Source organism: Alosa pseudoharengus, unplaced genomic scaffold (assembly GCF_046254945.1).
Source record: "Alosa pseudoharengus isolate Yale_2024_CS ecotype anadromous, Long Island Sound unplaced genomic scaffold, YU_APseudo_1.1 YU_APseudo_1.1_scf_4, whole genome shotgun sequence".
Taxonomy (NCBI): Eukaryota; Metazoa; Chordata; class Actinopteri; order Clupeiformes; family Clupeidae; genus Alosa; species Alosa pseudoharengus.
In genome coordinates this window covers 10,790,503-10,811,714 of record NW_027468774.1, presented here as the reverse complement: position 1 = coordinate 10,811,714, position 21,212 = coordinate 10,790,503, and the positions used below count along the sequence as shown (strand labels likewise).

The window sequence follows — 21,212 nt, the reverse complement described above, 5'->3', positions numbered from 1 at the left end:
AGGTTGGTGTGGGGAATTTCAGAGAGGTTGAAATGGCTCCCCACTGTTCCCCATCTCTGAGTGAGAGATGTCCCGTCTCTACTCCATTCCTCCAGTATCCCCCCCCGAAGGAATTCCTGGAGACCAGATATCTCATTGAAAAGCTGATCTTCATTAATTGCTACATTGGGGCATTTCCTTTCAATGGTGGCTACTGCCTTTTCAATTTCTGACCTCTGGGGCTGCTTCTTCAGAAGAAGACAGTGCAGATCTTGGAGGTCGTCCACATGCCTCCCCCACGCATCCAAGTAATTCACTGCAGTGTCAAAGAAACACTTTGAATACCCCAAAGAGGTCTCTTTTGTGATTGCACCATTATCCTCCAGTTTTCTCAGAAGACCTCTGACCATCACTGGCAGGAAGTTGTCATCACGCCTTGCAGTGAGTTTGGTTTTGAAATTTCTGAGAATGGCAGCAGACTCAACTGCACAGCGGTCCTGGCCTTCAAGCATTTTTATGGCCTCATGGAAAATAGCCAGGTTACCGTGGACAAAGGCCAGCCAGAGCTCAGTCAAGGGATCTTCAAACAGCCTGCGGACAACAACAGGACTTTTGTCTTCGGACAGGAAAAATGACTTGAGGGGAGCATACATTTGTAGGACTCTCTCCAAGGCTGGGAGGGGGTCATCCCTATGTTCCCCGGGTCCTATGTTCCCCGCTACCGGGGAACATAGGACCCTTTTTTTCTACAAAAAGGGTCCTATGTTCCCCGGTCCCATACAAATAGCGGGGAACATAGGACCCGGGGAACATAGGTACGCTCCCGGCTGGGAGCATGGACAGCCAGCGGACATTGCTGTGTCCCAAAGTGTTGTGGTACTTTTGACCCACAACATCACAAAAGGTCTTCAGTCTCTCCACATCTAGAGGATCCATGACTAGCGCAGTTCGTGCTGTGTTATGAATGATGCGTGCTGGGCATCCAAGGCCAATCACCTCTCGCTGAAGGGAATCTTTGACCTTGGTGTGGACATTCACCCTTCCTGCCCTGCTAATTCCTCCAAAGTTTGTGTTTGTGTTATCAGCAGAGAAGGCCACAACTTTGTCCTCTAGACCATGTCTCCGAATAGCCACAAGAATCTACTCTGCAATCTCTGCTGCTGTTTCTCCTTTTGATTTCAACAAAATCCAAGTTTTGTTTCAACGCAAGCGCTGTCATCATAAAACTTGCAGTACCTGACAAGTATTGGCAGCAGCTTTACATGGCCATGGTTTGAGGCATCAACAGACAAAGACACAAAGTTAGCCTGGTCAAGATCGTGGGTTAGCAGTGTCATGGCCCAGGGTGCAAATACATTTGTCACTATGGCATCACACTTCGTTCTTGCACATGAAAACTTTGGCTCATAGAGCTTCCGGTTCAGTGCTGCTGTGCAGTCCATCGATCTGAAACTGTGATTGTGTCTGATGGTATGGTAAGCAAACAAACCTTCCTGTACAGCCAACTCATACTCTGTTTGAGAGGGCTCTACCCTCTTGAAGAAAGTTGTTAATGTAGGTACCCCTGCACGGGCAATTATGGCAGCTTTATGCTTTTTTGTCTGTTGGTGTTCTACCACAGACATTCTTCCTCCACTACCCACAGTAAAAGAGGAATTGCAGAGCGTACAGAAGGCTATTGCCTCATCATGACCTGGCCGTATAAATGGAAATTATTTCAATATGTAACAGGACAAGGTCCACGCCCCTTGTCTAGCCCAGTAGTGCCATTGCGAGTGGCTCTTGGCATTCGGAGGCGAGCCAATTAGTGTAGAGAAGTGGCTATATAAATTTTAACTTTTAATTTGAAAGCCGACGTCCTAGCTGCATACCGTTGTTCGTCCACCTGACTCCTGCCTTCACCGCGGGATCCCTTGTGCTGTGTTGGCCTCCTGCCCGCTGTGCACGCATCCAGTGACATTCCTGGATTGCTGTCGGTCACTGAACATGGGCTTCATAACCGGCCTCAGCTGATTGCAGAGCTTGCGGTAACACAAGGAGCGGCAACATCAAGGCTACCTTGGTTCAAGTTCCGAACGCTGCTGTTTTGTCTATACCCAAGTTGTGTTGGTCGATTTTACATGTTTGTTGTTTTGTTTACAGTATGTTTGCATACATTTTAACTTGCACACGGGAGAATTACTGTACACCGGACGCTCTCGTCCAGCTTTAGGCTATTTTATCTGTTAAAGTGGCCTTGAACGCCCTGTGTTAAACTTTGTGAAATGAATGTTCCCAGAAGAGTACATGCCTAGCTAGTAGGCTATCTGTGTCATGCCAATGTGTGGGAAGGGCATTAGGCCTTACTGTATAAAGATACGTTGTTCACCACACTAGTATGTGAGTGCATGTGCATATACTGTGCATTGTCATATTAGGAGTATTGGCTCCTTCTTTGATTCTGCTCTCTTGCCGGACAGGAGCTGCAGGCCAACTGGGGTGGCGGGCTAACTTGAGGTGGTGGCGTCCCTTTCACTGTTGTGGTGCATTTTGAGAATTTGCTATTGACATATTCACGTGTGGTGTGTCTGCAGACCCTCTCTCGGATATGCTCTCCAGCCTTGGGTAAGCTCCAGCCCTGTTCCTGGCTCCTCCCATCCCCCCTCAGCCAGTACATTCTGGTGTATGTGTGTGTGTGTGTGTGTATATGTGTGTCCAGGCCTTGTAGGCCATTTGTGTCAGTGCTGTAGTGGCAAAACGTCTTACTGTCTGGAGAGAACTCACTCCCTGTATGTTTTTAATATTTGTTAATAAAGACAGTTTATTTTTGGAACCACGCCTCTGGTTTTCTGTGTCCATGGACCTGTGTTGCCTGGTTGGGCTTCAGATAACTAATTATAGTCCAATTCATTGAAGATTCTGAGGGGCAGGGCCTCAGATGGCGTAGTCGACATTTCGTAATAGAGAATTAACCTACCACTTGCCACAAATATATTGTCATTAACCTGACATTTTCTTTTCTTGGAGAGAGACATTATTGTGTCTTGTCTTTCTAGCTTTCCTCACTGTATGCACTTTTCCTGTATTCCTGTACTGTGTCTTGTCCTTCTCTGTTCACTTGTATTCCTTTTCTTTTGCCCTTTCACTCTTCTCTATCTTAGTTAAGCACTCTGCCCTTTCTTGTTCTTATCTATTTCACTCGTCTTCCTGTCCAGTCTTCCACCTGTCCTTCCTCTCCACTCTCCCTACAAGTACCAAAGCAGAACAATCTGACTGATTTTGTGAACTAATTAGTGTTAGTCCTCAATTCTTGCTAAATAAATAGCATATTAAGTATATTAATTAGCAATGACATTTCAGAATCACCCCCACAGCCTAATTGATGCACTACAGTATATTCACTAATTACATATCAATAACTACTGTTTTGTTACTCTGTTTGAAATCTATGAAATAAAACCTATTTTTATCTAAGACCACCTCAGTCGAATATTTTTTTATTTAAAGATGTTCTATCAGCTGAGGCACTAGCTTATGCAGTTAGTCAGCTGTTTAGCTTATTTTACGTTGAAATTAATATGTGTATTGTCATAAATGGGTTCATGGGTTCGCCACTGTGTGTTGCTGTGGTCTGATTAGTACAGTTAAACCCTGACTAATTTTGATAAGGTAATAAAATATTTTGTAATTGGTAAGCCTCACTGTTAGACTTTTTGTTGTATTTTTTACAGTAACTTACAGGCAACACTGTAGCCAGAGAAATACTGTATCCATGTTACAGTAATGCAACTGCATGTGTCTTTAGCAGTATAGTGCCCTTACCGCTAAAAGACACATACAACTGCATTACTGTAACATGGTTACAGTATGTCTCTGGCTAGTGTTGCCTGTAAGTTACCGTATATTTTCCTCTCAGGCAAAATTGTTACAAATAAGCACGTCATTACAGCAGCACTAGGCTTCTGTTTTGTGTAAAAGAGTAGATTACCACAAGTTACATAATTTCCAGTAAATCGCCACAATTTGCATGAAAACAATCCCATGATTCAGTTAAAAGTACATTATCACATTTGAAAGCTACAGTAGCACTACTGTAGGCTACTTTAGACTATCTGAATGTATTGATTCAAAATGTTTTTTGTATTTAATATGTTTCAATTCAATCACGCACGTCATAGCCTCACTTCCTGTTAGTCAGTGGGATTTGTGAATGAATGAGTTAGGTGACTTGAGCGTCTCAAAAATGTTTTTTGTCTTCATCGTGAAAGATATGCGGTGTAGGCCTACAATCTTCTCTTTGAGTTTATCCACGAAAGAAAACAAAAACTGTGCCTCTGTTAGTCCACACGCGGGCAAAAGGGTCACATAGAATAGGCTAGTCCTCCGATATCGAGCGTAATGTTATAGTGGTAAAACACTGTTTTTAAAAACAGACATCTGACTGACAGCATACCCAGGGCCAATTTTGACGACTGTTATGTATCCGTTATGGTCAAATTTCACAGCTATCAAGTCTATCGTCTTTGTGTAAATCGAGTTTGAACTGAGAAAATAAAGTGTTACACTATTGCGGTTCCCTAACGTTAATCCGTAGCTATTTGTTGCTCAGCCAGCCAGAGATAGTCATCACTGACAGGCTGGCAACCTAATGCAGCTGGCACAAGTTGATGAATAGTTAAGTCCGCACTCTATTAAGTGTTTTCATTTCATTTAATTAGCAAATACCAAGTAGCCCAGGCCTACCTCTAAATAGTTAGCTCAAGTGAAACTTAAATGTCATTATAGTTCAACGGTGTGCCGTAGTATTAGTTAGTTGTATCACTGCTAATAATGTTAGCAATAGCAAATTGTAGACGTAGTCGTAGATCATACACAGCACACATAGGTTCGACGTTAAATAATACATAGATGATGAACAATAACACTTAGGCTACAAGAACACGTTGGTTTTGCTATCCTATGAAATATTGTACTACTCACACTCGTCGGAGCTATCTGGCTGAATGAATTAATGAATGAATGAATCGATGGATGGCTGAAAGAAGACTGCCTACTGTCTCTCAAAGGACAACGATTCTACCGCGCTGCCAGAAATATGGGCATTCTAGAACATCTCCGATCTCTGAGCTTAGCGCTTGGCATATGGCCATAGGCGCTTGCTCTGGCTGTCTTGAGCCTGTGGACAATTCTGTCACTGCCTGTCCTTAGACCCCTGATAGGCGGTGGGCCGAAGCCGCGTATCTGTTCAACTTTGAAAAATGAGAGATGGATTACTTGTTTTTTTACTATTCAGTAGGATACATTTATTTTAAACGATATGCCACTTGTTGCCACTGACGTTCGTGACGCAGAAACTAGAAATATTAGTTTTATTAACTATTAGTGGTACAGGCGAACGCTGTGGTCCCCAATGTCAATCTACCAATAGCATAGTACAATACTGACATACGAATATTACACGCCTATCAGATTTGGCTATACGAATCAGCTGTTGGACAACAACATACACACTTTTTTAGCAGCCGTCCGATATGGCTACCTGAGTATGGACATCGCCGAAGAGGATTGGTTTTGTGGGGTAAGTATCTTTGATATAGCCTATTATATATTTATCCCATGTTGGTTTCGTATACAGCGATGGTCAAATGTGTTTAGTCAATGTAACGGCAATCTTAGTTAATTAAGGTTTGCGTTCTTGGTAGGCTAATGCTTGTTGCTAGCTTGTCGAGCTAAAACTGTCTAGGTACATTGATTTTGAACAAAACGTGTACAAAACGTCTGCGATTACCTTAAAATGCAGTTGTTGTTAACACGGAACGATCTATTTTGTTACAGTGCCTGTTAACTTCCTTAAAATTGGCAGGCTGTATTGACAAGATGGCTATATAATTGGCACATACGGTAGGCTATGTGCAGTATAGAACTTTTGACGTAAGTGACAAGTCTTACAAATTAAGTAGCAGTGCTAAACCTTATGTCAGTGTTGCATGCATGAAGAGACATTGTAAAAAAGATTTAATTAACAGATATTTGATAACCAAATAAACAGAGCTAATAGTTCAAGAGGTGAACATCATTCAGGAGAATGCCACTCTAGTCATTGCTTTACCTGTTCTCACACATTGAGCACTGGCATAGGTCTGTACATGGCAGATCTTTTGCATGTACATCTACCCTTAGTACATTTTTTTTGTACCCACAGTGTACAAGTGCCAGTACAGCCTCTGGACCTGGTGGCAGTGACATCCACTACACTTCGTAGCCATCTCCAGCCAACTTACACCCATGGCTTCGGCGGTGTACTGCAACCTGATCACTTGCCCGCTGAATATGTTTGTGCAAGCAGTCTTTATTTGGAGTTAAGTCCCTCTCTGAACATTTTCCTTTCCAACGTGAAATGTGGAATATTTGGGTAATTTTTAGGCTTTTGAACTCTTTACTCAACTTGATGGAAAAAAAGGCTGTAGGCTAAATTAAACAAGTATGGGTGTAGAAGTAACGTTTACAGCATAATGTATGATGGTTGTTCTGTTTCTTTGCACTAACACTAATAAACGTTTTCCATACATTTTGGAATTTGTATTTCGTGCAAGTTTTATACATCCATCACGTCATGAAAAAGTCAGGTAGTAGGCTCTTTAGGCACATGGTACCTACATCATCTACAACCATGAACTGCTGCATGCCTGTAGTGGAAGTTGATAAGCCAATAATACCAAATATCAATAAGCCCATTTACAGCTTTAAATTGGGATAAATTCATTAAGTCAGTGTTTCTCTGGAAAGACCTTGCCTGTAAAGAGTGTTGTTGCAGAAGAGGCAGTGCAGAGATTTAATTTGAACAGCCAGGAATCAAAGGCTATTCCAGACAACAGTGGCTACCACAGAGACTTCTACTGCCATTTCACAAATAAAACCAAGATACAAAGACTAGAGCCCAAAAGTGGAGAGATTTATTGAAAGAAAATGTAACCAAAGTTTGCTATCAAAGATGAAACATTAAAATGAATGTTTGTGTTAACGTCAATGTTGAATTCAACTTGCCCTGTAAATGAGAAAATAAATGGCAATTAGTGGCAAATCTCATATTAGGGGACATTTTAAAGCAACACTAAAGCACTTTTCTTATGTCGCACGCATGCCATTTGTTTATCCAGCACCCCGGCTTTGCAAATAACAATGTCCACAGACACGGTAGAGTATGTTGCATGATTTTATGAAAGTATGATGTATTGCGACATTCCGAAGCAAGTCAAATTTGTTTCTTTTCTTGCATGCAACACTGACATAAGGTTTAGCACTGCTACTTGATTTGTAACACTGTCACTTACGTCAAAAGTTCTATACCGCACATATAGCCTACCGCATGTGGCAAGTAAATAGCCATCTTGTCAATACAGCCTGCCAATTTTAAGGAAGTTAACAGACACTAACAAAATGGATCGTTCCGTGTTAACAACAACTGCATTTTAAAGTAATCGCAGACGTCTTGTACACGGAGGAGTTCAAAATCAATGTACCTAAACACAGTCTTAGCTCGACAAGCTAGCAACAAGCATTAGCCTACCAAGAAGGCAAACCTTAATTAACCAAGATTGCCGTTACATTGACAAAAACACATTTGACCATCGCTGTCTACGAAACCAACATGGGATAAATATATAATATAGGACCTATCAAAGATACTTACCCCACAAAACCAGTCCTCTTTGGCAATGTCCATGCTCAGGTAGCCATGTCGGACGGCTGCTAAAAAAGTTTGTATGTTGTTGTCCAACAGCTGATTCTTATAGCCAAATCTGATAGGCTTGTCATATTCGTATGTCAGTATATCGTACTATCCTATTGGTAGATTGACATTGGCGACCACAGCGTTCGCCTGAACCACTAAGACTTAATAAAACTAATATTTCACGTTTCTGCGTCACGAACGTCAGTGGCAACAAGTGGCATATCGCTTAAAATAAATGTATCCTACTGAATAGTAAAAAAACAAGTAGTCCATCTCTCGTTTTTCAAAATTGAACAGATACGCGGCTTCGGCCCACCGCCTATGAGCAGTGCCAGGCCTTCTTACACGTCTTTGATGACAAAATCAGCCAAATTTAGCACTCCTTCCCTTAATGCTATCTTGCTCTCTTCTTCTCGTCCTCTGGGCCCTCAGCTCTCCCATTTCACCGCTACTGACTCCTTCACCATCACTGACATCATTACTAAGTCCAACTCCTCATCGTGTCAGCTTGACCCTGCCCCCACCCCTCTACATAAAGCCTGGTCCACATCCCTGTCTGAACCCATTACATTGATTGTAAACACCTGCCTCAACTCTGGTGTTGATAGATAGATAGATAGACAGATAGATAGATAGATAGATACATACTTTATTGATCCCCAAGGGGAAATTCTCAAGACTGCTGCAGTTACACCCATTCCCAAAAAACCTGACTCCGACCATACATCACTATTAAACCGGCCTATCTCCAACCTCCCCTTCCTGGCCAAGGTACTGGAAAGAGTGGTGGCCTCACAACTACACACCTTTCTTAACCACCACGACCTGTATGAGCCCTTTCAATCTGGCTTCCGCTCATGTCACAGTACAGAGACTGCCCTTCTACGCATAGTTAACGACCTCCTGCTGTCTGCTGACTCTGGTTCACTTAGCATACTCATCCTCCTTGTCCTTGAGTGCTGCTTTCGATACCATCAACCACAATTTTCTAATCTCCCGTCTGTCAGCAACAGAAAGCAGTTTGTAGCACTTGGTCCACATCAGTCCTCCAAGTCCCCTGTCACTCGTGGTGTCCCCCAGGGTTCTTTACTTGGGCCCCACCTCTTTCTCATATACATCCTCCCTCTTGGCCAGATTATTCGCAGCCACAGTCTCAACTTCCACTGCTATGCAGATGACATCCAACTCTATCTTACCACTCCCTATCCCTCTGACCCCCCACTACGCTCCCTCACTGACTGCCTCTCTGACTTAAAATTATGGATGCAAAACAATTTTCTCAAGCTCAACACAGACAAAACCGAAATTCTGCTGATTGGCCCTAAAAGCATCCTCACCAAATCTCCCAGTCTCACTCTCAACATTGATGGTTCACCTGTCCACTCTACCCCTGTTGTTAAAAACCTTGGCATTCAGCTTGACTCCACGCTTATCTTTGATCCTCATATCAAATCACTCACTAAGACTGCCTTCTTTCACCTCCGTAACACCTGCCTCTGACCCTTCTTCTCTGTTACAGCGAAGCTACACCAGGCGCGGAACTGAAGCGTTCCGTTCGCGACGCGTAAAATCCATTTTAGATGAATGGTCTATTTTTTTCGAACGTACGCGCCGCTATCACGTCTGGTGTTGCTACTTCCATTGATTATAGTGGAAGCACGAATCACCCCCATTCTCCATCAACCAGTTCCGTCCCGGATCAAATACAAAGTACTACTACTCGCCTTCAAAGCTCTCCACAACCTTGCTCCCCCCTACATCCGTGACCTCCTGACCCCTTAAGGGGCTATCACATTGTACACGGTATGTGCTGCGACCACCGTGCCGCGGTCAAAGTTTAACCTGATTGAACTTTGACCGCGGCATGCGCAAGAGCAGTGCAGCGGCAGACCAGTTCTTGCGCGTGCAAACCATAAGAAATGCAAGACTATATAATGCATTTCATAGCGCATGTCGCGTGTAATGTGAGAGGCCCTTTACACTCCTTCCCGCTCACTCAGATCCTCTGACCAAAACCTCTTGACTATCCTCCGCTCCAGACTCTCCACCCTGGGTGGCAGGTCCTTCAGTGCCTTGGCCCCCAAACTCTGGAACTCCGTCCCCCAACCTCTTCGTGCCTGTCCTTCTCTTCCTTTCTTCAAAGCACATCTCAAGACCTTTCTGTTTAATGATCACTTCTCCTCCACACCTAACACAAAGCTCCAGATAACTTCTCTTTGTTGTATTGTTTTGTTTGTTTGTTGTTGTGTTTCCTTGCCTTCCTACTTTGTAAAGCGACCTTGGGTTTGAGAAAGGCGCTATATAAAATAAAGTTATTATTATTATTATTATAAAAATGTATGTTTCTGCATTAATTTTGCACATATTTTACATATATGTATATGTCTCACCACTGCCAGGGCACAGACTCAGGACAGGGAGGTAAAGTACAAAACAAAACAGACTTCATTTCAAATGAAAAAACTGAGGAATATTGTAGCAAACTCCAGTCGGACAATAGTACTGAGCGTACTGATGAAAATATGTTTTATTGTGTAGGGTACACTGTTGATCCTATGACCACCGTAAGAGCTAAGGCATAAATCAAAGTAACATACAATTAGAACAAACACTAATGTAAACTTAACATAACATAGCCTAAACATAAATGAGTGAAATATTAAAGAAAAGATGAGGAGAATGAAAAGTATAAAAAAAACCTTACTGCTACAGTAGTTACTGCCATAGTGACAATCACAATAAAAGGCTTACAGGGAGACTACACTGGGCACATAACTGAAGCATTCCTTTCACACAGTGTCTGCTGCAAAAATTAGCTTCCACTGTAATCAATGGAACTGACTACACCAGACGTGATAGCGGCACATGCATTCGAAAACAATTAGACCAGTCTTCTGGTCAGATGAGGCCAGACAAAGACTAAGAGAAACTGTTTAAATAGGTAGTGAATCTGATTGCTCACAGGTGTAGGTCATGAGTCGTTTGGTGAATGAATGGGAGATGGGAGGTGCAGGAGAGAGAAGAGTGGGCGTGGCTGGAGGAGAATATGGTGTAACTGTAACAACCACAATGTGTTTTACTTGGTACTATGTTCACATTCCAGCAAAGCACAGCTACTTGGGCAAAGTGATTTGCAGGCAGCACCTGAAAAGCTCCGGTGTTACTTCTTCAAACCCCAAGGAGCATTGATTTCCCTGAATGAAAACATAGTTCCAAGTATGTATATGCTTACAAAAGGGCTGTGTCTCACAAGGCCCTATTGTTTTTGTAAGGATTATTATTATTATTATTATTATTATTATTATTATTAGGGCCCGAGCACCGACGGTCGCGCACCGAGAGGTACGAAGCCCTATTGTTTTTGAAAGGATTATTATTATTAGGGCCCGAGCACCGAAGGGCGCAAGGCCCTATTGTTTTTGTAAGGATTATTAGGGCCCGAGCACCGAAGGGCGCAAGGCCCTATTGTTTTTGTAAGGATTATTATTTTTCACTATTATTATTATTATTATTATTATTGTTATTCCACTTTTTTGCTTTCCTGTTTTTGAGGTGGTTAACATGGTCGAAAACTCTTGAAATTTGGCACACGCGTCAGGTGTCACGCAACGCAGTTAGGTACAAGAGCTTGACCCCGGGCGTGGCCCAGGTACTCGTTAGCGCCCCCTTAGGTGACTGATCCCGTTGTTGCCAAATATTTTCAGGTGGTTAACATGGTTGAAAAGTCTTGAAATTTGACACACACATCAGGTGTCACACAAAGCAGCTAGGTAAAAAAGCTTGGCCCCAGGAATGGCCCAGGGACTCGCTAGCGCCCCCTAACGTCCCCTTAGATGACTGATCCCGTGGTGGGCATATACTTTCAGCTACAAACACCAAATTTGGTAGGTGTCTGTATCTCCCCAAGATGAACGACTTTCGTATCTACAATGAATTAGCCACGCCCAACAGGAAGTGAGGTATTTGGGATTTTGTGCAGACTAATATGTGATGAAATATATGATGAATCATGATGCCAAAAGAGGTGCTTCCCATGGGTGAAAACGCATGAAATTTGGCACACACATCAAGTGATACAGTGAATAGACAGGGATAAAAGCTTGGCACCGGGCGTTGCCCAGGAACTCCATAGCGCCCCCTTATGTCACTGTGACTTGTGGTTGGCATATAGTTTTAGATACACACACCAAATTTGGTGGGTGTATGTAACTCCCAAAAACAAACAACTTTTGTATTAACATGCCATTAGCCACGCCCACAGGAAGTGAGGTAATTGAGATTTTGTGCGTTGTGGACATGATCAATTTTGATGTACTCCTCCTAGACGGTTGATCCGATTCATGTCAAAGTTGGTATACATGACGCCGAGATGTTCCTGATAATAAATTGTGAAGATTTTTTTTGATATGTTGTAATTTGACGAAATGGCGAAATTATAAATTTTAATACCCTTCCACATAAACAATAAATGTGTCATAATTCACCATGCATGGCTTGAAATGTTTTAAATTTCACAGGTCATTGAAGACCATGTTAATGATAATATTCACATGCCCATAATGCATGTTTGGCATAGCGCCACCAACTGGCAACAGAAAGAATGACAATTATACTGATGTCACATGATCAATTTCAACATACTCCTCCTAGACGGTTTGTCAGATTCATTTGAAATTTGGCAAACATTATGCCAAGATGTCACTGATGTTAAATTGTGAATGGATTTTTGAATATTGTAATATATTTGATTTGATTTTAATATCTCACCACATAAACAGGAAATGTGTCATAAATCACAGTGCATTAAATGAATGGTCTGAAACTTCTCAGGTTAATAGATATCATGATTATGATGATATCCAGACACCCAATGGGCCTGCCTGGCATAGCGCCACCACCTGGCCAAGCAGGAAATGTGCCAGAAATGGACAATGCCTTAAGTGATTGATCTGAAACTTTATAAAATATTGGATATCATTATTGTGATGATATTCACATGTGTAATTCACAGGCCTAGCATAGCGCCACCTTTTGGCCAAGCAGGAAATGTGCCAGAAATGCTCTATGCTTTGAATAAATGGTCTGAAACTTTTCAGGTTAATAGATATTATGATTATGATGATATCCAGACACCCAATGGGCCTGCCTGGCATAGCGCCACCACCTGGTCAAGCAGGAAATGTGCCAGAAATGGACAACGCCTTAAGTGATTGATCTGAAAGTTTACAAACATTTTGGATATCATTATTGTGATGATATTCACATGTGTAATTTTCATGTCTAACATAGCGCCACCATCTGGCCAACCAAAAAGTGTATCAGAAATGTTCTTTGCTTAAAATGAATGGTCTGAAATTTCTCAGGTTAATATATATTATGATTATGATGACACCCAATGGGCCTGCCTTGCATTACGCCCCCACCTGGCCAAGCGAGTAAATGTGGCAGAAAATAAAATACAAAAACAAATAGCACACGCATCAAATATGTCCATTTCACAAACGCACCACGTCGGTGCTTTGTTGGATTCCGACATGTCACGGGTTGCGGCCCGCAGGTGCTCGGGCCCGCCATTGCCGCTTGCGGCTATATTTATTATTATTATTGTTATTAGGGCCCGAGCACCGAAGGGCGCAAGGCCCTATTGTTTTTGTAAGGATTATTATTATTATTATTATTATTATTATTGTTATTCCACTTTTTTGCTTTCCTGTTTTTGAGGTGGTTAACATGGTCGAAACCTCTTGAAATTTGGCACACACGTCAGGTGTCATGCATCGCAGTTAGGTACAACAGCTTGACCCCGGGCGTGGCCAAGGGACTCGCTAGCGCCCCCTTAGGTGACTGATCCTGTGGTTGGCAAATATTTTGAGGTGGTTAACATAATCGAAAACGCATGAAATTTAGCACACACATCAAGTGGTACAGTGAATAGACAGGGATAAAAGCTTGGCACCGGGCGTTGCCCAGGAACTCCATAGCGCCCCCTTACGTCACAGTGACTTGTGGTTGGCATATAGTTTTAGATACACACACCAAATTTGGTGGGTGTATGTAACTCCCAAAAACAAACAACTTTTGTATTAACATGCCATTAGCCACGCCCACAGGAAGTGAGGTAATTGAGATTTTGTGCGTTGTGGACATGATCAATTTTAACGTACTCCTCCTAGACGGTTGCTCCGATTCATGTCAAAGTTGGTATACATGACGCCGAGATGTTCCTGATTATAAATTGTGAAGCTTTTTTTTGATATGTTGTAATTTGACGAAATGGCGCAATTATTAATTTTAATACCCTTCCACATAAACAATAAATGTGTCATAATTCACCATGCATGGCTTGAAATGTTTTAAATTTCACAGGTCATTGAAGACCATGTTAATGATAATATTCACATGCCCATAATGCATGTTTGGCATAGCGCCACCAACTGGCAACAGAAAGAATGACAATTATACTGATGTCACATGATCAATTTGAACATACTCCTCCTAGACGGTTTGTCAGATTCATTTGAAATTTGGCAAACATTATGCCAAGATGTCGCTGATGTTAAATTGTGAATGGATTTTGGAATGTTGTAATATATTTGATATGATTTTAATATCTCACCACATAAACAGGAAATGTGTCATAAATCACAGTGCATTGAATGAATGGTCTGAAACTTCTCAGGTTAATAGATATTATGATTATGATGATATCCAGACACCCAATGGGCCTGCCTGGCATAGCGCCACCACCTGGCCAAGCAGGAAATGTGCCAGAAATGGACAATGCTTTAAGTGATTGATCTGAAACTTTATAAAATATCGGATATCATTATTGTGATGATATTCACACATATAATTCACATGCCTAGCATAGCGCCACCATCTGGCCAAACAGGAAATATGCCAGAAATGCTCTATGCTTTGAATGAATGGTCTGAAACTTCTCAGGTTAATTGATATTATGATTATGATTATATCCAGACACCCAATGGGCCTGCCTGGCATAGCGCCACCACTTGGTCAAGCAGGAAATGTGCCAGAAATGGACAATGCCTTAAGTGATTGATCTGAAAGTTTTCAAACATTTTGGATATCATTATTGTCATGATATTCACATGTGTCATTTCAATGCCTAACATAGCGCCACCATCTGGCCAACCAAAAAGTGTATCAGAAATGTTCTTTGCTTAAAATGAATAGTCTGAAATTTCTCAGGTTAATATATATTATGATTATGATGACATCCAATGGGCCTGCCTTTCATTGCGCCCCCACCTGGCCAAGCAAGTAAATGTGCCAGAAAATAAAATGCAAAAACAAATAGCACACACATCAAATATGCACATTTCGCAAACGCACCACGTCAGTGCTTTGTTGGATTCCGAAATGTCACGGGTTGCGGCCCGCAGGTGCTCGGGCCCGCCATTGCCGCTTGCGGCTATATTTAAGGCCCGAGCACCGAAGGGCGCAAGGCCCTATTGTTTTTGTAAGGATTATTATTATTATTATTATTATTATTGAGTATTATTATTGTTATTCTACTTTTTTGCTTTCCTGTTTTTGAGGTGGTTAACATGGTCGAAAACTCTTGAAATTTGGCACACACGTCAGGTGTCACACATCGCAGTTAGGTACAAGAGCTTGACCCCGGGCGTGGCCCAGGGACTCGCTAGCGCCCCCTTATTTGACTGATCCTGTGGTTGGCAAATATTTTGAGGTGGTTAACATAATCGAAAAGTCTTGAAATTTGGCACACACATCTAGTGATGCAGTGAATAGACAGGGATAAAAGCTTGGCACTGGGCGTTGCCCAGCAACTCCATAGCGCCCCCTTATGTCACTGTGACTTGTGGTTGGCATATAGTTTTAGATACACACACCAAATTTGGTAGGTGTATGTAACTCCCAAAAACAAACAACTTTTGTATTAACATGCCATTAGCCACGCCCACAGGAAGTGAGGTAATTGAGATTTTGTGCGTTGTGGAAATGATCAATTTTAACGTACTCCTCCTAGACGGTTGATCCAATTCATGTCAAAGTTGGTATACATGACGCCGAGATGTTCCTGATGATAAATTGTGAAGCGTTTTTTTGATATGTTGTAATTTGACAAAATGGCGAAATTATTAATTTTAATACCCTTCCACATAAACAATAAATGTGTCATAATTAACCATGCATGGCTTGAAATGTTTTAAATTTCACAGGTCATGGAAGACCATGTTAATGATAATATTCACATGCCCATAATGCATGTTTGGCATAGCGCCACCAACTGGCAACAGAAAGAATGACAATTATACTGATGTCATATGATCAATTTGAACATACTCCTCCTAGACGGTTTGTCAGATTCATTTGAAATTTGGCAAACATTATGCCAAGATGTCGCTGATGTTAAATTGTGAAGGTATTTTTGAATGTTGTAATATATTTGATATGATTTTAATATCTCACCACATAAACAGGAAATGTGTCATAAATCACAGTGCATTGAATGAATGGTCTGAAACTTCTCAGATTAATAGATATCATGATTATGATGATATCCAGACACCAAATGGGCTTGCCTGGCATAGCGCCACCACCTGGCCAAGCAGGAAATGTGCCAGAAATGGAAAATGCCTTAAGTGATTGATCTGAAACTTTATAAAATATTGGATATCATTATTGTGATGATATTCACATGCGTAATTCACAGGCCTAGCATAGCGCCACCTTCTGGCCAAGCAGGAAATGTGCCAGAAATGCTCTATGCTTTGAATAAATGCTCTGAAACTTCTCAGGTTAATAGATATTATGATTATGATGATATCCAGACACCCAATGGGCCTGTCTGGCATAGCGCCACCACCTGGTCAAGCAGGAAATGTGCCAGAAATGGACAATGCCTTAAGTGATTGATCTGAAAGTGTACAAACATTTTGGATATCATTATTGTGATGATATTCACATGTGTAATTTCAATGCCTAACATAGCGCCACCATCTGGCCAACCAAAAAGTGTATCAGAAATGTTTTTTGCTTAAAATGAATGGTCTGAAATTTCTCAGGTTAATATATATTATGATTATGATGACACCCAATGGGCCTGCCTTGCATTACGCCCCCACCTGGCCAAGCGAGTAAATGTGGCAGAAAATAAAATACAAAAGCAAATAGCCCACGCATCAAATATGTACATTTCACACACGCACCACGTCGGGGCTTTGTTGGATTCCGACATGTCACGGGTTGCGGCCCGCAGGTGCTCGGGCCCGCCATTGCCGCTTGCGGCTATATTTAGGGCCCGAGCACCGAAGGGCGCAAGGCCCTATTGTTTTTGTAAGGATTATTATTATTATTATTATTATTATTATTATTATTATTATTATTATTATTATTGTTATTCCACTTTTTTGCTTTCCTGTTTTTGAGGTGGTTAACATGGTCGAAATCTCTTGAAATTTGGCACACACGTCAGGTGTCACGCATCGCAGTTAGGTACAAGAGCTTGACCCAGGGTGTGGCCCAGGGACTCGCTAGCGCCCCCTTAGGTGACTGATTCCGTGGTTGGCATATATTTTGAGGTGGTTAACATGGTCGAAAACACATGAAATTTAGCACACACATCAAGTGGTACAGTGAATAGACAGGGATAAAAGCTTGGCACCGGGCGTTGCCCAGGAACTCCATAGCGCCCCCTTACGTCACAGTGACTTGTGGTTGGCATATAGTTTTAGATACACACACCAAATTTGGTGGGTGTATGTAACTCCCAAAAACAAACAACTTTTGTATTAACATGCCATTAGCCACGCCCACAGGAAGTGAGGTAATTGAGATTTTGTGCGTTGTGGACATGATTCATTTTAACGTACTCCTCCTAGACGGTTGATCCGATTCATGTCAAAGTTGGTATACATGACGCCGAGATGTTCCTGATTCTAAATTGTGAAGCCTTTTTTTGATATGTTGTAATTTGACAAAATGGCGAAATTGTTAATTTTAATACCGTTCCACACAAACAATAAATGTGTCATAATTCACCATGCATGGCTTGAAATGTTTTAAATTTCACAGGTCATTAAAGACCATGTTAATGATAATATTCACATGCCCATAATGCATGTTTGGCATAGCGCCACCAACTGGCAACAGAAAGAATGGCAATTATGCTGATTTCACATGATCAATTTGAACATACTCCTCCTAGACGGTTTGTCAGATTCATTTGAAATTTGGCAAACATTATGCCAAGATGTTGCTGATGTTAAATTGTGAATGGATTTTTGAATGTTGTAATATATTTGATATGATTTTAATATCTCACCACATAAACAGGAAATGTGTCATAAATCACAGTGCATTGAATGAATGGTCTGAAACTTCTCAGGTTAATAGATATCATGATTATGATGATATCCAGACACCCAATGGGCCTGCCTGGCATAGCGCCACCACCTGGCCAAGCAGGAAATGTGCCAGAAATGGAAAATGCCTTAAGTGATTGATCTGAAACTTTATTAAATATTGGATATCATTACTGTGAGAATATTCACATGCGTAATTCACAGGCCTAGCATAGCGCCACCATCTGGCCAAGCAGGAAATGTGCCAGAAATGCTCTATGCTTTGAATAAATGGTCTGAAACTTCTCAGTGATAATATTCACATGCCCATAATGCATGTTTGGCATAGCGCCACCAACTGGCAACAGAAAGAATGGCAATTATGCTGATTTCACATGATCAATTTGAACATACTCCTCCTAGACGGTTTGTCAGATTCATTTGAAATTTGGCAAACATTATGCCAAGATGTTGCTGATGTTAAATTGTGAATGGATTTTTGAATGTTGTAATATATTTGATATGATTTTAATATCTCACCACATAAACAGGAAATGTGTCATAAATCACAGTGCATTGAATGAATGGTCTGAAACTTCTCAGGTTAATAGATATCATGATTATGATGATATCCAGACACCCAATGGGCCTGCCTGGCATAGCGCCACCACCTGGCCAAGCAGGAAATGTGCCAGAAATGGAAAATGCCTTAAGTGATTGATCTGAAACTTTATTAAATATTGGATATCATTACTGTGAGAATATTCACATGCGTAATTCACAGGCCTAGCATAGCGCCACCATCTGGCCAAGCAGGAAATGTGCCAGAAATGCTCTATGCTTTGAATAAATGGTCTGAAACTTCTCAGGTTAATAGATATTATGATTATGATGATATCCAGACACCCAATGGGCCTGCCTGGCATAGCGCCACCACCTGGTCAAGCAGGAAATCTGCCAGAAATGGACAATGCCGTAAGTGATTGGTCTGAAAGTTTACAAACATTTTGGATATCATTATTGTGATGATATTCACATGGGTAATTTCAATGCCTAACATAGCGCCACCATCTGGCCAACCAACAAGTGTATCAGAAATGTCCTTTGCTTAAAATGAATGGTCTGAAATTTCTCAGGTTAATATATATTATGATGACACCCAATGGGCCTGCCTGTCATAGCGCCACCACCTGGCCAAGCAAGTACTTGTGGCAGAAAATAAAATACAAAAACAAGTAGCACACGCATCAAATATTTACATTTCACAAATGCACCATGTCGGTGCTTTGTTGGATTCCGACATGTAACGGGTTGCGGCCCGCAGGTGCTCGGGCCCGCCATTGCCGCTTGCGGCTATATTTATTATTATTATTGTTATTCCACTTTTTTGCTTTCCTGTTTTTGAGGTGGTTAACATGGTTGAAACCTCTTGAAATTTGGCACACACGTCAGGTGTCACGCATCGCAGTTAGGTACAAGAGCTTGACCCCGGGCGTGGCCCAGGGACTCGCTAGCGCCCCCTTAGGTGACTGATCCCGTGGTTGGCAAATATTTTGAGGTGGTTAACATAATCGAAAACGCATAAAATTTGGCACACACATCTAGTGATACAGTGAATAGACAGGGATAAAAGCTTGGCACCGGGCGTTGCCCAGGAACTCCATAGCGCCCCCTTACGTCACAGTGACTTGTGGTTGGCATATAGTTTTAGATACACACACCAAATTTGGTGGGTGTATGTAACTCCCAAAAACAAACAACTTTTGTATTAACATGCCATTAGCCACGCCCACAGGAAGTGAGGTAATTGAGATTTTGTGCGTTGTGGACATGATCGATCAATTTTAACGTACTCCTCCTAGACGGTTGATCCGATTCATGTCAAAGTTGGTATACATGACTCCGAGATGTTCCTGATGATAAATTGTGAAGCGTTTTTTTGATATGTTGCAATTTGACGAAATGGCGAAATTATTAATTTGAATACCCTTCCACATAAACAATAAATGTGTCATAATTCACCATGCATGGCTTGAAATGTTTTAAATTTCACAGTTCATGGAAGACCATGTTAATGATAATATTCACATGCCCATAATGCATGTTTGGCATAGCGCCACCAACTGGCAACAGAAAGAATGACAATTATACTGATGTCACATGATCAATTTGAACATACTCCTCCTAGACGGTTTGTCAGATTCATTTGAAATTTGGCAAACATTATGCCAAGATGTCGCTGATGTTAAATTGTGAAGGTATTTTTGAATGTTGTAATATATTTGATATGCTTTTAATATCTCACCACATAAACAGGAAATGTGTCATAAATCACAGTGCATTGAATGAATGGTCTGAAACTTCTCAGGTTAATAGATATCATGATTATGATGATATCCAGACACCCAATGGGCCTGCCTGGCATAGCGCCACCACCTGGCCAAGCAGGAAATGTGCCAGAAATGGACAATGCCTTAAGTGATTGATCTGAAACTTTATAAAATATTGGATATCATTATTGTGATGATATTCACATGCGTAATTCACAGGCCTAGCATAGCGCCACCTTCTGGCCAAGCAGGAAATGTGCCAGAAATGCTTTATGCTTTGAATAAATGGTCTGAAACTTTTCAGGTTAATAGATATTATGATTATGATGACACCCAATGGGCCTGCCTTGCATTACGCCCCCACCTGGCTAAGCGAGTAAATGTGGCAGAAAATAAAATACAAAAACAACTAGCACACGCATCAAATATGTCCATTTCACAAACGCACCACGTCGGTGCTTTGTTGGATTCCGACATGTCACGGGTTGCGGCCCGCAGATGCTCGGGCCCGCCATTGTTGCTTGCGGCTATATTTTGACATCGTTATTTGTACACAATGTAACTAAACAAATCACAGCATGTAAATAGGAAAATGTTGGAATTCTCACTATTGGGAGGTGTAAGCTAATGAAGCCGAGCCCCTTCGAGGCACTTGTGCTAAGCACAAGTTGCACGCATGCACTGTGCAGTTCCAAAGCACCATGCAGATGTGTGGGCAGTGCAGTGTTGCAAACTGGTATGTCTACTGAGACAAATTAAGTTTCAACTTCTTGAACCTGCATTGTTGATTGTCACCTACCTTACAAACTGCAGGTGGTTCATGTGACCTAAATCCTCCAGGGCATCTTTCAAATGTCAAGC

The 21,212-nt window shown here is 41.6% G+C and overlaps 1 long non-coding RNA gene across 1 annotated transcript; it reads right to left on the bottom strand.

Moving 5' to 3' along the window:
- Positions 1 to 6,889: 6,889 nt before the first annotated feature.
- LOC143102964 (uncharacterized) lies at positions 6,890 to 7,733 on the bottom strand. The gene is made up of 2 exons (XR_012982670.1): positions 7,649 to 7,733; positions 6,890 to 7,003 (listed from the first exon to the last, which is right to left on the bottom strand). It is a non-coding gene; the product is annotated as an uncharacterized LOC143102964 (long non-coding RNA).
- Positions 7,734 to 21,212: the final 13,479 nt, after the last annotated feature.